Source organism: Ambystoma mexicanum, chromosome 4p (assembly GCF_040938575.1).
Source record: "Ambystoma mexicanum isolate Mex_15411 chromosome 4p, UKY_AmexF1_1, whole genome shotgun sequence".
NCBI classification, from domain to species: domain Eukaryota; kingdom Metazoa; phylum Chordata; class Amphibia; order Caudata; family Ambystomatidae; genus Ambystoma; species Ambystoma mexicanum.
In genome coordinates, this window is record NC_090927.1 from 922,914,554 (window position 1) to 922,929,181 (window position 14,628).

Genomic DNA, 14,628 nt, shown 5'->3' on the forward strand with positions numbered 1-14,628 from the left:
TCAAGGAGTAAATAGTTCTGCCCAGGTGCGCAGGATCTGGGTGGCGCTTGTGCAAATTCACCACTAGAGTGATAATGTATTAATGAGCCCACCTACGAGGAAAGTTGGGCTTCATGATCCCTAGCTATAAAGTGAACACTGCCACAAAGGAAAGCTGGACTTCCTTTGTCCTAACTACCAAAATCAGCACTGCCACGGGCAAAAGTGAGATTTGGCATGACCTGGAAGACATGTTGGCTAACTTGTGGCAGCCACCCATGGCGAAGCAGGGTTCTTACAGGCGGTAAGAGGGTGACCACAGTGCAAGAAACTAAAAGCACTGTACTTTAAACTGTTGTAGACTACAAGGACTAACACTTTGGGACTTAATCTAACTATGAAGGGCAGACTTCAGCGGCCATTGTTATTGGGAGATAACAGTAGCATTGCATGAAAAATGGGAAAGGGGTAATGTTTTGCATAGCAATGAAGAGTGCTTGCCATGGGGTAGAAGGGCAGGAGGAACAGGTGAATAGGAAACTCCCGAAGGTTCACATGGTGAGAGGTTTGTCCAAAAACAGTGTCTTTTACCCTCATTAAGCCAGGGGCAAACAGCGAGTGGGAAATTAAGGGCGTGAACTGTGATAGGAAGAATGTTCGATATATTCTGACAAGGGTATATAATATAAGCGCCCGCCAGGGCTATAAAATCCCCTTTGGTGCACTGTGTCTTATTCGCTATCAAGAACCTATGTTTAATGCCCATCTCCTGTGGTAATATTTTTAAGTGCAGCTTTCTCTGGATCTCACCTCGCCAGCAGGTCTTGGATGGTGGGATGTCTTCAGTCTGGTCCATTTCTGGCACGGATACATTAAATGTTTGTGCTCCCTGTGAAAAGTAGGGGTTACAAATGGATCATCGTACATTGGACTTATTACACATGTGATAACTATTCTAACATGATAAACAAATCATTTCACCAACTAGCTCTAATATTCTACGTGCAGGGGATTCCCAGATAAATTCAGTTCACTGATTAAGGGGTATGCTAGAGGAAGGGGTTTGTATCATCTCCTTTTCTAAATGCATTTAGGTCTGATGGATGCTCATTGCCAGACTTATCACCACCCTAGATAGATTGTCCTCTCTGCATTCATTGGACTGTCCTTCTCAGCATCAATGTGGGAAACACACGTTTCTCAACAGACAGCACAACACACAGCATTTCAAGATGTGCAAGTATAACTTCATGAGTTGCCAAGAATACTTTCACGGAAGCATCACATTAAAAAAAGTTTAATCTGTGCTGAAACAAATATAATTTAGCCAAATACATAAACATGGTCTAATATTTATTGCACCAAATACTGTTAAAAAACTCGAATAATCCGTTATTGCAAAGCAAATTAACTCATGTGCGTCTGTTCACATAAGCAGTTCCTTGCACATTTGCATGAGGACCTTCTTACTTTGAAACAAGAAGATGTGAGAATCAGAAATCTCACAAAGGCCTTCACATCATGTAAGGCAAGATATAAACATAGAGGAAACACTGACACATTAATATCAATGTGTGTGTAACTGTGTTGCGAAAAGGCAGTACATGAGTTATTGGCGTGAGCTTTTGGGAAAACACATCCAATACACTGGGAATCAGACCTCTACAAAGCGTATACAATGTTTGAGATAAACAGTAGCATACTAACCCAAGCTTTAGGGAGTTGTGTTCTTTTGAAGGCAAAGGTCAATAAGTCTGCGTTGGGGCGACCAACTAACCCAGACTAGTTCCCTTCTGCATGGCCAAATCGAATTGAAAGGGTTCTTTTTGTTTGCTTTTTGCATGAAGCAAATGTTTATGCCATTCAATGTTTAGTCACCAGGAAGAAACACAGTGTCATCTCACCATCTGTCAGTGCCTGAAGCTTCAGACCCATGCCCAATAATGAAGGGAATTGCTCCAACTGTGACCAGAAACCCCTGGACCAGGCCTTGCCAGGAAACACCCAAAAGTAAAAAAAATCATGATCCTTATCTCTTGTCCTTTTCAAAACCTCCCCTCAAGTCCTACTTTCCCTGTATATCAATGTATTTTATAATATGTTAACATCAGCCCATTTCCCCCTCAATTCAACAGGGGCTGTCTCTTGTCTCACATCACACGAACCCCTCAGTACTTTTCCCCTTGCTTTTAGTAATCTCCAACCCTATATGGCCAATGAATAACGAAGCCATTTCCAGCATGCTTCTCTTCTTCTGCTCCAGAATTGAATGTTTCATTTGCTAGCTTCCTCGAATCAACATCCCCCATTGTCTCATCCTTTCCATTTTACATCATGTTTTCGAAAAGAGACATCCAGCACCACATTGCAGTGCCACTGTTCTAGTGTTTTTTGATTCTCTAAAATCATTACCCAGCAAATGCAATGGAGATCCTTTCTTGCAACCTGTTTTAGAAATAAGCCGGAAGCTTATCTGGTGTTCCCCTCAATATCCTCCTTTATTCTAACACAGGTTCATCACCTCCACAAACGTGCATGCCACTCCTGAGGTGGGCAACTGCACCCCTTTTCTAGAGCAACCTCTTTGACTTGAATGAGCTGACAGATTCGTAGTTCCATGTTTCTTTATCAATGTCAGCCATCATAGGCAGAGGAGGGCGCAGACTCTGCTGTGCAGGAGGGGCTCAGTCCAGTGCATCACACTGGTGCCCCATATCATAAGCAGTCAGTCAAGGTAAGCACGTGCATGTGTTATTCAAGCCTACATGCATGCAGATCTACATCTCAAATGTAGTACACTTTGTTAGCCTTCCTGCCAATCCTGCAGCTCCATCACCTAATCTATTAATAATGTTCATATCCTAATCCTCATGCACAATCCCATACAAGTTACTGCACTGTGCTTGTGGTTAAGGCACCTGCGGCTACCATGGTTAGTATGTTATGATTATTGTGTACCATCTGCCTGTAACAATACTTACAGCTGTTTATGTTTTGCTGGTTTCTAAGGCTATCCCGCTAATATGGGATAGGTTAGGTGCCCTAATCATACTTTGTACTGCGACAGTAACATCAAGACATTCTGGTGGTTTCTTACCATCTAAATGTCCTTTCTCCTGCAGAATCAATTATTAATGAAGATGTAATTCCAAAGTCATATGAGAAGGCTGAGAAGCTATTCTTCTCATACTGTAATCTAATGATAAGAACTTTGACATACTTTATGGGAAAGTCAAATGGTATGACTGTAGGATATGGGCCTGCGAATTGAATGTGGAATTCTTCCTCATACAAATAATAGCTTCTCCTTGATGGACAGCTTACAGAATGTAGTTTAGTCAGAAGAATGTGTGACTGAAGTGCATCATGTCTGGTAACAACATATATGAGACCACTTATGCAATGGAGAGAGTCTCTTAGTGAGATGGAAGTAATCACTTGAGTGCTAATCATCAAGAGAGGATTTCCTCTGTCGAACAATGTCCTAATGGTGCATGGATCGTGATTCAACCTGGATGGGAGGGAGATTCCTCTTAGCCACTCAAAATGGCCAACTAGTGAAGCCAAAATGAGCTGAATACCCCTTCTTTCTGTCCTTTGAATGGTAGGGTATGCAGTATCTCCTTCTCACTGTCGACAACATCAAGAAAATTACAGGATGTTCTGGTTAAAGTGGGGCGTGACTGCCAAGTAGAAAAGGGAATTGGGCGCAAAGACAACCAATGATGAGATATGGGCTAGGAAGATAGAAGATGGTTCTTGAAAATATAGATGGATAAAAACACCCGCATTGAAGAAGTGATTTGTGGTGCTGGAACATGAGAACAAGGAGGCAGTATGTAGAAACTATAGTTTTTTTTAGCCATGTGAAACTATGGCTGATTTGTTGGAACCCAAATATGCCCTGTGCTATCATGAATGGTGGAGAGGGGACCTCTCCTCCTTCAGGGATTCTAAGGGTTTGTTTAGAGTGAACGGGAGATGGAGGCTGGAGAGGTGGTGGATGTAAAAGAGATATATGATGAATAGAGCATAATGAAAAGTGGAGATGGATCAGAGCACTTCGGCTTCCTTTCAAGAGGAGACTGCTGGAAGTGCAGGTTCTAAATGGAGTCCCATCTTGGGTATAATTTTTTGCCGGTGGAATATGAAACATAGGTGGAGAATTGATTTGGGAATGTCTTTTAACATTTGCTGTTGTTGTTAGAGAGGTTGAGTGGAGGAGGGTGTATGATATTATTGTGGGAAGAAGGCAGAATATCCTTAGTGGAGGAGAATCTAAAGTTAAGGTGGATTGGAGATATAGGGTGGCTGGGGATTGGAGATTTGAAATGGTATAGAATACTTCTTGGTGCTCTGGGAGTAGGAGAGAGGATGTATAGACCCTTAGTGGTTTAATCTCGATCGGAGAAGGATATTAATTAGGGATAAATGCCTTTCAATAAAAGTAAAATATGTTGGAGAGTTATTTCATTGCTAGAGTGAAGATAGGAGGAAGTGTGAGATGGAGGGGAATGTGGGTGGGAGCCATGTTCATTTTGTTACTATTTGATTACCCTTATGTGTCTTCCTTGTCTTAGTATATTGAGGTGGCATTGCTTAACTGAGCAAATCATCGGTATGAACGAACAATGCAAATATGAGTTGGGACCACATTCGAGGGACATGTCCATGATTGATCTTCATGGTAATTGTTAGGGCTTGAGCCTAAGATTCAGTTTTCTAAATGTCAGAGGTCTTACTTAATTCTCTGACTTAACATTCTTTCACAAAGAGGGATTTTAAGAACGTGAGATTGGTTGGATATCATTTGTGTCGAGGAAACTCACTTTAAGAGGGACCAGGAACCAACTTTTAGAGTGGGTAAGGCATATCATGCTTTGAATGATAGTGAAAAAGGAGGGGTGGTCATTCTGATTGCTGCTGGTTGTGCTTTTGTGACTATACCAGAGGAACCCTCCAATAATAGACCTCATTATGAGGCTGGCGGTAGCCATGCCTGCTATACAGGGATGGCTGCCACCGGTATTTATTCTTTTCGGCGCCCAGGAATGGACAATTACCGGGTCATTACGGCCTTGCCGGAACCGGTATTTGCCCGTTCCTGGGTGCTGGGAAAAGTTCTTCCCCATTCCCATATCAATGTGAATGGGGAAGCCGCATGCCCCGGCACTGTTATCTGACATGCTGTGCTCGCGGGCGCCGCTCTGCCCGCCAGGTCCGACCTGGCGGGCAGAAAGGTACCCGTGAGCACAACTGGTAGTTTGCCAGTCCGGGAACTATGGTACTGGCAAGCTTACCGGTACCGTAGTTCCCGGATCAGCAAACTTATAATGAGGCCAAATTACTTTGACTTACTGCCTAAATACAGGATTAATAGCATTTGGGGAAGAAGTGAGTCGATTGTTGGACTTTTGTTGCAGGAGTACTCTTGGTATAGCAGGCATTCAATGTGGTGTTTGATCCAGTGAAAGATAGACTGGGGCTATCGCACCCCAATGAAGAGAAAACCCAAACACGGACATTTACGGATTCTGGTCTTGTGGACTCAAGGAGGGAATGAACGTGAAGAAATAAAATGTTACATGTTTCACATACTAGTGCATTACGCCTTTGCTCTTTTTGATGTGCTCCTTGTAAATGCACAGCTATGTCAATGGAGAGGAGGGGCCACTATTTATTCCACTCTGTGTACTGATCACGATTTAATGTACACTAATCCAGGTGAGCTACTCATTATAAAATAAAAAGGGAAAGTTTATATTTAATGGCCACTCCTTGAAGAGTAGGGCAAACAAGGGACAGTTATATATATCTTAATGATAATGGGAAAGTTACCACACCCACGCTCTGGGAGGGATTTAATGCAACTAATAAGGGTGCACTGATTAAATTAAGGTCCACGCGAAAATTGTAGCATAATGTCAGAGAGGCTACCCAAAGGAATGAGATTAAAGTGCTGAAATGATAAAGAGAAAATGCTGATGCGGAACAGGCATCACTAATAAAAGAAATGAGGATGTGTACGTCCTTGAAGCCTTTTTAGCACATGAAACAGAATGGAAGCTGAGATTTCTCAACTGGAAATATGAGAAAGAGGAAGACCAAATAAGGGGGTCATTACGAGATGGGTGGTAGCCATGGTGCTATTAGCACCATGGCTGCCTCCCATTCCGTGACTGAGTCCGGTCTTGTTCAATGGGGACTTACCGTTGTAGTCTGACCCTGCCGGGACCGATAAGTCCCCATTGAACAATCCATTCCCCATTCCCTTTTGAGCCCCCATAGGGCTCAATGGGAATGGGGAGGGCGCTAATAACGGGCTCGCTGCTTGCAAGCCCGTTATTAGCTCGCTGGTCCCTTAGCGGAACCCGTAAGGGACGTGTGGTCAGACCACACGTTCCTTACGGTCCCTGCCAAGGGACCTTGGAATAGGGCGGTAACGGATTACCGGCACCGGTCTCCTTACCGGTGCCCAGTATCCCTTACCGCCCACCTCGTAATGAGGCCCAAGGACTTAGCATATAGATTAAGGAATCAACAGTGATCTTGTGCAGTGGGGGAGTAGCAGAAAGCCCAGAGCATGAGTATAGAACATGCTACAATGCTGGATGCACATTTGACAATGAAATGATGGCAATCATAAAAAGCATGCCAAGTGAGTAGTCTCCCAGTGAAGATGGTCAGAGGGCATGGTTTTATAAAATCTTCAGGTCCTACCTAGCTCCAGTACTCATCAAATTATTTAATTAAATCATTTAGGGACAAAATCTTCCCCGATCAATATTACATGCCCTGATTACAGTTTTTCTGAAGATAGATTCTGTACCTTCGAGATGAAATATACTCCCATCTCGTTATTCTGATTGACTTTACACATATATGCATTTTTTTAAACATGGGTAAATAACCACGGCACTGTATTGTCCAACGTGATGCCAGAATTTGGAGGCACGTGTAATAGCAGCAACAACTTGAGGTCGGAACCTTACCCATGGTTATTAGGGTCCAATATGCTGAAAAAGTACTCTCTGTACCTGAAAGAGGCCCTTTAAGAACTATCTATTACATAAATTACATAAATATGTATTTATGTATAAAACCCTATCGGAGCCCCCCCTTTACGGTCCATTTTAATATTTAGTTTGCCACAAAAAAGCCAGTAACCAAAACAGCATCTTTTTTTCCTATCAACCACACAGTCTTCAAACCAGCCATGATATTCTGCAGTCTTTCTCTGTTTCCTGGAAAATTATTCCTAGTTTGAATTTCTAGTAATTTGTATGAGTAGAGTATGTATGGTGCGTGTGTTTTAGTGTTTGTAATTGGTTGGTGTTACTGTTGTAATTCTGTGTTTGTCTGTGATAGGTTACACTCAAACTGCCTTATTCATGGAATTATTTGCGTGAAAAACACAGATTTGCGCACCTTTCTCCCCGAAAATCCCCATAGTTCAAACAGGGATTTTCGGGTAGAAAGGCACGCAAATATGCGTTTTTCATGCAAATAATTCCATGAATCGGGCTGTATGTTTTTGGCTTTTTAGTATTTTGGTCATTAAATATAGTCCTCTTTTTGTGGTTTTGATTTTGTCACATATGAAAGGTATCATTTTTTGGAGACTTGTCCTTCTGATTGTAGAACACTCTATGCACTATACTCTCATTGTTTGTGTCCAAGCCATCCTTTACCTGTTTTTGAACCATATCCACCCTACCTAACCTCAATCTTCTATAATTCTTTTGAACCATTTCCACCCTACCTAACCTCAATCTTCTATCCTTCTATATACTAACTACTATGTATACTTTATCATCATCAACTTTAAATAACTCCATGAACAGTGATTTATCGTATTGACAAATTTTAAGTACTAGTGTATCACTACTGTCTCTTTTGCCATTTATATTCCATACTCAGTTTTTTTTAAAAGATGTATTATAGCTGCAGCTATACAGAAAATGGGAGTGATAGGTCGATTGAGGATCACGCCTAGCAACAGCAACGGCTGGGGTGTTTACCCGTGACTATCTCACGCCCTCCTAGTGCAGTGCTTTACAACCCACGGGTATAGGTGGTGCCCTCTGGAGCTGTGGCTATATTCCGGCAAATGCTACGTAGTATGTTTGAGGATGTGTGGTAGCCACGGGCTATGCAACATTTTTATCACAGAGAAGAATCATAGATGCATTCAATGTTTTGGGGGATTGGGAGAGACCATGGGGAGTGCAGGAGGGGCTGGTAGGTGTTGTAGGGATACTTGTTTGGAGTTTGGGAGAATGGAAATACATTGTTTTATTTGTAGTTTTTTTCATATAGCCACAGCTGACAGCAAACGGCAGTGAAGGGGCTTTTCTATGTCCATGGGCCTCATTAGGACCCAGGCGGTAAGGGGTTTACGGCGGCGTAAACAGCGCCGACCCTTACCACCTGATTCCGAGGTCCCTTAGCGCCATGGCGGATTTAACACCTGCTTTTAGCAGGTGTTAAAATCCATGGCGCTAAGGGACCATGTTGTTAATTACGCCACCGTAATTTACGGTGGCGTAATTAACGCCTTCCCCACTCCCATTATGCCCTATGGGGCAAAAATGGGAATGGGGAAGGGTAAATGGGGATTGGGGACTTACCGCCCCGCCAACCTCGGAATGGGGCGGTAAGTCCGCCAACCACCATGGCGTAAACGTAGTTTACGCCATGGTGGTAAAGGTACGACCCAGGCGGTAACTTACCGCCTGGGTCGTAATGAGGGCCCATGTCTATAAAAAAACCATGTGCGTAGGTGCATTGATGCTTTTCGTCCTTTCATTAGTTGTACCTGTAGGCACGGCTATGGTTATAGCCGTGTCTATTAAACCATACATTTCCTGGGCAATAATCATATTTTTATGTGAATGATACAGCACAGAATTTCATTTGCATGTGTTATTTCATGTGCTTAGGTGTTCCGTTGTTTTATTTGAAGTTTTGAAGGATGGCTTAGTTTGTTTTTGAGTTTGCAAAAAAATGTACATGTAACCTCGGCTACAAAGCAATATCTGCAGCCGCGCCGAATAGCCGTAGGTATGAAAGATGCTGGGTGGGGAAAAACAGATTTCAGTGAGTTTGATTGGTTGTTATTGGTTGTTTATAGTGTTCTATTTGTGTAGCCCTCTGTGGTAGGTTGTAGTGAAAATGTGTCATCCATGTAGTAGTTTTATTAGTATATAGTCATCCTTTTTAATATTTATTTTGGAAAGTATAAAACCACAATTTTCTGCAGTTTTATCATTTTGATTCCAGAACTCCCACAGTGCACATGACAGGAGTGTGTCTGATGCGAAAGTAAGTGTTACTACATATTTACACATTTGAAGGATTATTTGCAGTGTTGTGTGTGTTAGTTATAGTGAACACTGCCTCCCACTGCTATCAGATGGTGTTCATTATAATTTTTATCATCCTGAAAATGTGAATGCGATCCTGAAAAATAATCTCTTAATGAAAGCAAAAAAATCAAATCAAGTCTATAGAAAGAAGATTCAGTAAATTTTCGCTGGCCCCGTGTATCCAATTCTACAGACTAAAGATTATTCCAAACCTAACCTATGGCATGGAATTCTTACCTGAATCAATTGTGCCTTTTCTGAAAAAGCTTTAAGCTTCAATTTGGCGCAAAATATTATTTTTTATACCGAAATGTATTCCTTTTGAAATAATTAGGTACGAATTAGGCTTAACGTCCATTTCCTGCATTATGTATATAAAAAAACTAGCTTTGCTTAGAAAATGCATGTTTGCAGATAAAGAATCACTATCAGGGTAATTCTTAGAATTTCGCACAAAAGTGGAGCACACGGCTGGCGCACAGTGTGCGCGTGCGAATGTCTGCACCAGCCGTGTGCGCTAAAATCGATTTCCGGGCACAGTGTATTCATGGATTTTAGCCTCCAAAACCAGCCGTGGTGCAGAGTGGCGCAACGACCCTGCAGCAGCGCCAGTTACGCCCCCAAGAACGTCCCTAGCGCAAGGAAAAGCCATCAAAATCCCCAATCCAGCGCAAAGGGCTGCGCTAACCCTGGACCAGTTTACAGGGCTCCCAAACAGCAAACACCAAGCGGGGAACGTGTATAACCCGGGTTCGCGTGAAGTTTCACACGCGAAAGGGCCTGTTCGAGTGGGGTACGTGTATTACTGGGGTGCGCAGGAAGTTTCACACGCGACAGGGCCTGTGCGACTGTGGTACGTGTATTACTGTGGTTCGTGTGAGGTTTTACACGCGAAAGGGCCCTGTGCGAGTAGGGTACGTGTATTCCTGGGGTTCGCGTGAAGTTTGACACGCGAAAGGGCAACGCTAATGCGCGATACGTCACAGACATGCTTACGCGCTAAGGGCCTTTGGTCCAATGAAATCGCGTACGTGTGCTGACCCGCTTACGCGCTAAGGGCCTTTCCTTGAATTACACACTGACGTGCAATTTTTTCACGTGCCAAATCACTCCGTATCAAGCTGGCCATGCATAGACACACGGAAGACCACGCTCCTGCCCTGAAGGCCATTTTCCTGCCCCTCAGAGCCCCGAGCACGCTCCCACCTGCCATCTGCTGCTGCCTGACTGTCTGCTGCCCATGTGCCCTGCTATTTGGTGCCTGCACATCAGCCATCTGCAGGGGCCCAGTTGCTGTGTCCACCCCTGATGGAACAGAAGACTCCCGACTGGAATACCATCGCTCCACAGCCCAGCCCCAGGACCCAGTTGCCCACCCACTCCTGCCTCTGGGGTTGCCATGTGGGACACATCTCCATCTGGCACCACTGGCAACCCCCAGCCAGAGAGGCAGAGGGCCACCAGCTTCACTGGCACCGAAGTTGGTGACCTGGTGGAGCATGTCCTGGGGCATTATAATGCCCTCTTCGGAACATCACGCGCTAACAAGGAAGGACGGGAGAGGATCTGAGACGATGTAGTGGTTGCCATCAACGCGGAGGGGGTGGCAACCCGCGACATCAAGCACGTCAAGAAGCGCTGGGAGGACTTCAGGTCCAGGACCCTCCACAAGAACCCAGCGCCTCGCGGAGGGGGGCCGAGCACACATGAGTAACATCCAGCTGAGGGTCCTGCAACGCGTAGGCCCAGCGCTCCACGCCCAGATCCTTCGGAGGCAGACCCGTCCGGAGTTGAGTGGTAAGTGGCCAAGCATTGCTGTGTGAGACAGGGCATGTTGCAGTGTGCTGGTAGTCTGATGCTTGCCTGTATCTGTGACATAGGCCATGTATGGATGTGTGTGTGCAGGGACATCATGTTCATGCATGTGAGACCAGTTATGTGTGAACCACATGGTTGGTGCATGTGTTTTAATGCAACATGGGGAGCTCTATGCGGAATGCACACATGAAAGCATGGCTGTCTTTGTTCCTGGACATGAAGGGGGGGGAGGAATGGGTGCTGATGTCATGTACATGTATGGTGCACATGTGTGTGTGCCAGAGAAGTGTGTGTGTGACTTTGAAACGCCATGGATGCATGTGACTTTGAAGGCAACATCTTGGTTTACAGGGGACCTTCTACATGGATGGTGATGTTGATTTCAGGCACCAGGACTGTTTCTGCATGCGTGTTGTGTGCATTCACCCATGTGTTGTGGAATGACAGGATGGAAGTGACATTTGACAGTGCCACTCATGTGTTATTGCTTCCTGTCTAGGGTATTTTGTACTGTACCCTGATGCTTGTGTTTTATGTCTCCCTCTACGCAGCGTCAAGTGAAGAAGAGGGCGGAGACGGCGCTGTGGAGCCAAGCAGCGGGGATGCCTCCACTGAGCGGCAACACAAAGCCCAGGCACCCTCCCAGGAATTACCATCATCCGGGACTGAGGGGGCTGAGGCTGTGTCTGCCACAACGGCTGTGGCGGAAGGGCCGGTTGAGCCCCCACAGGGGCTTCCAATGGTGGCAGACGGTGTGGAGACATCCCGGTTGGTGGTCTCCACAGAGGAGGAGGAGCCCGCTACTGAGCCGCACATGGGGCCTGGTGGGGGTAGTACCACTGGTGCAAGTGGTGCAGTCCAGGGCCACGGTCAGGAGGCAGCACAGGTCACCGCGGAGGGGCCTGTGAATGCCAATGTCCCTCACCCTGTGACTGCACCACCATGCACCAGAAGGGAGGCCCCGTCCCAGGCCCGTCCGCAGGTACGGGAGAGTGCCATGTCATCTGCCTCTCCACTACCTGTGGACGAGGGGTCCCACGAACGTATGGGCTCCGTCCAGGTTGGTGGGTCCCTACATGTGTTGCGCACTCTGGCGGACCTCTCCTCCTCTGTGGAGACTATGCGCCAGTCGTTCTCCACACCGTCTTCCGGCCCAGATTCCACCAGGGCCCCCTGTGGACCTGGCCCGACCAACACAGCCAGCTTGGTGGAGCTCACATCCCTGCCACAGTCGGGAGTCGGCACCCCAGTAGGGCTGGACACCACAACTGGAGACCAGCTGATGGAGGATGTGCAGGCACCATCAGACACGGCACATGGACAGCAGCAGCAGGAGCAGGCTCTAGGTGGGAGCCATCAAGGCTCGGGGACTTCGACATCGGAGAGGCAGGCATCGGCCAGAGGGCAGGAGGTCCCAGGACTGGAAATGTCTTCCATGTGGCAGCGGTTAGGCCATGCCATAGATGCGGAGCGGCAGCGGGCAGAAGAGGCACGGCTCACGATGGTCAGGGCGGAGAACTCCATGCGGAGGGCCCTAAGGCGGGCCGAGTGCCTCGAGGCAATTCGCAGGGAGTTGGAGGAGAACATGTCGTCGTCCCTGCGAACCCTCGGGCCATGGAAGAGGACCGCCTCCAGGACATTGAGCAGGAGTTCGATGATGCCCTGGCCCGGGACATCCAAAAGTGAGCCATCGGACTAGCCCGCTGCCCTTGTAAATAGTTTTTAGAGTTAGGTTTCCTTTTCGTTTTCCTTTTATTTGTGGTCAATGGGCAATGCCACACAAATTTGTATATAGTTATATTTGTAGGTAGTTAGATAGGTAGGTTTACATTTTTTTGGTTGGGATCATGGACCCTTTACAGCCTTGGACAATGGATTGTAAATAGTTGGACTATGGATTGATTTCTCTTATTTTCTGTATTATGAACATGAAACAATGGAGATTTTTTTTTACATTACCTTTGGATTTGCGTTGTTGGAGGGTGACTTTGGACTGTTTTTCTTTCAAATTTTTTTGGATTGGTTATTATTTTCAGTCAATCATCTTTTTCACATGCTTTTCATTTCATGTTTCATATTTTGGCATGCTTTCATTTCATTTGTGATTCCATGTACATAATACATTTACATTTTTTACTTCCATGTGTGGGATTCGCTCATTGGGATGATGCATGTGAAAATGTGGGTTTACGCAAGCAATGCCAACCAGTGTATGTGTGTGACGGACATGTGTTGATGTACATAGTTGATTTTTGGTTCGTGTCATGAGATCAGCATTTCACTGCTGGGGGGTGGGGGTGCAGGGGGACATGAGTGGGACATGAGTGGGGGCCTGCTGGCAGGTGCCCTGCACTGCTGGGGGCTGGGGGTGCTGGGGGACATGAGTGGGACAGGACTGGGGGCCTGCTGGCAGGTGCCCTGCACTGCTGGGGGGTGGGGGTGCTGGGGGACAAGAGTGGGGGCCTGCTGGCAGGTGCCCTGCACTGCTGGGGGGTGGGGGTGCTGGGGGACATGAGTGGGACATGAGTGGGGGCCTGCTGGCAGGTGCCCTGCACTGATGAGGGGTGGGGGTTCAGGGGGTCATGCGTTGTTGATCAGTAGTGCAAGGTGACATGTGGCTTGGCTGGGGGGCATGTCCATGGTGGACGGGCTGCCTGCTGGACATGACCAGGGGTGCAGGGTAGTCCCCTGTGGTGTGGGCTGCCTGCAGGGTCCGTGGAGGGTGTAGAGGTAACACCTGGGAGGACCCACACTGCCAAATCACGTGTAGGACTCCGCTGCACCCCTGAAATACACGTCCCCTGCTGAAATGGCGTGTGAGACTTCCCGCGAACCCCATAATACACGTACCCCACTCGCATCTTGGGACGCGGCACCGGACTCCTCACTCCCCGACAAGATGATAACCTGTGAGGGGGGCCGGGCCTTGCGTCTCTGGCTGGCGGGATGATCCGTGCCGCTGTGCTCCACAGCACCCTCTCCGCCCTCTTCTTCAGTTGACACTGCAGATAGGGAGAGATAAAACACAGGCATCAGGGCACTGTACAATTGACTGATACACACATGACAGTTGCACATGACTGGCATTGTTTAACTACAGACACGGCATCACACTCCACGACACACATGTCATTTTAACTCACACACATGAACATTTCAACAGCAATATTGCACCAGGCAACACCATCCATACACATACAACAGCATAAACAGGCAAAGGTGAGCCTAACATCACATGAAACACAAGGAGTGCACTAGACATGCACACACGCCACCACACTTACATGCATGTCTACATCTCCTCCAACTGTTGCAGTGATGAGATCGCCATACATGCCACATCTGCCATTCATCATTCTACATATCAGTGTCACGTGCATCCTTGTTGCATCACATTTGCACACTTGTCAGATACACATACATGCACATGTACACAGTGCTGATACATGAATTATGAAACACC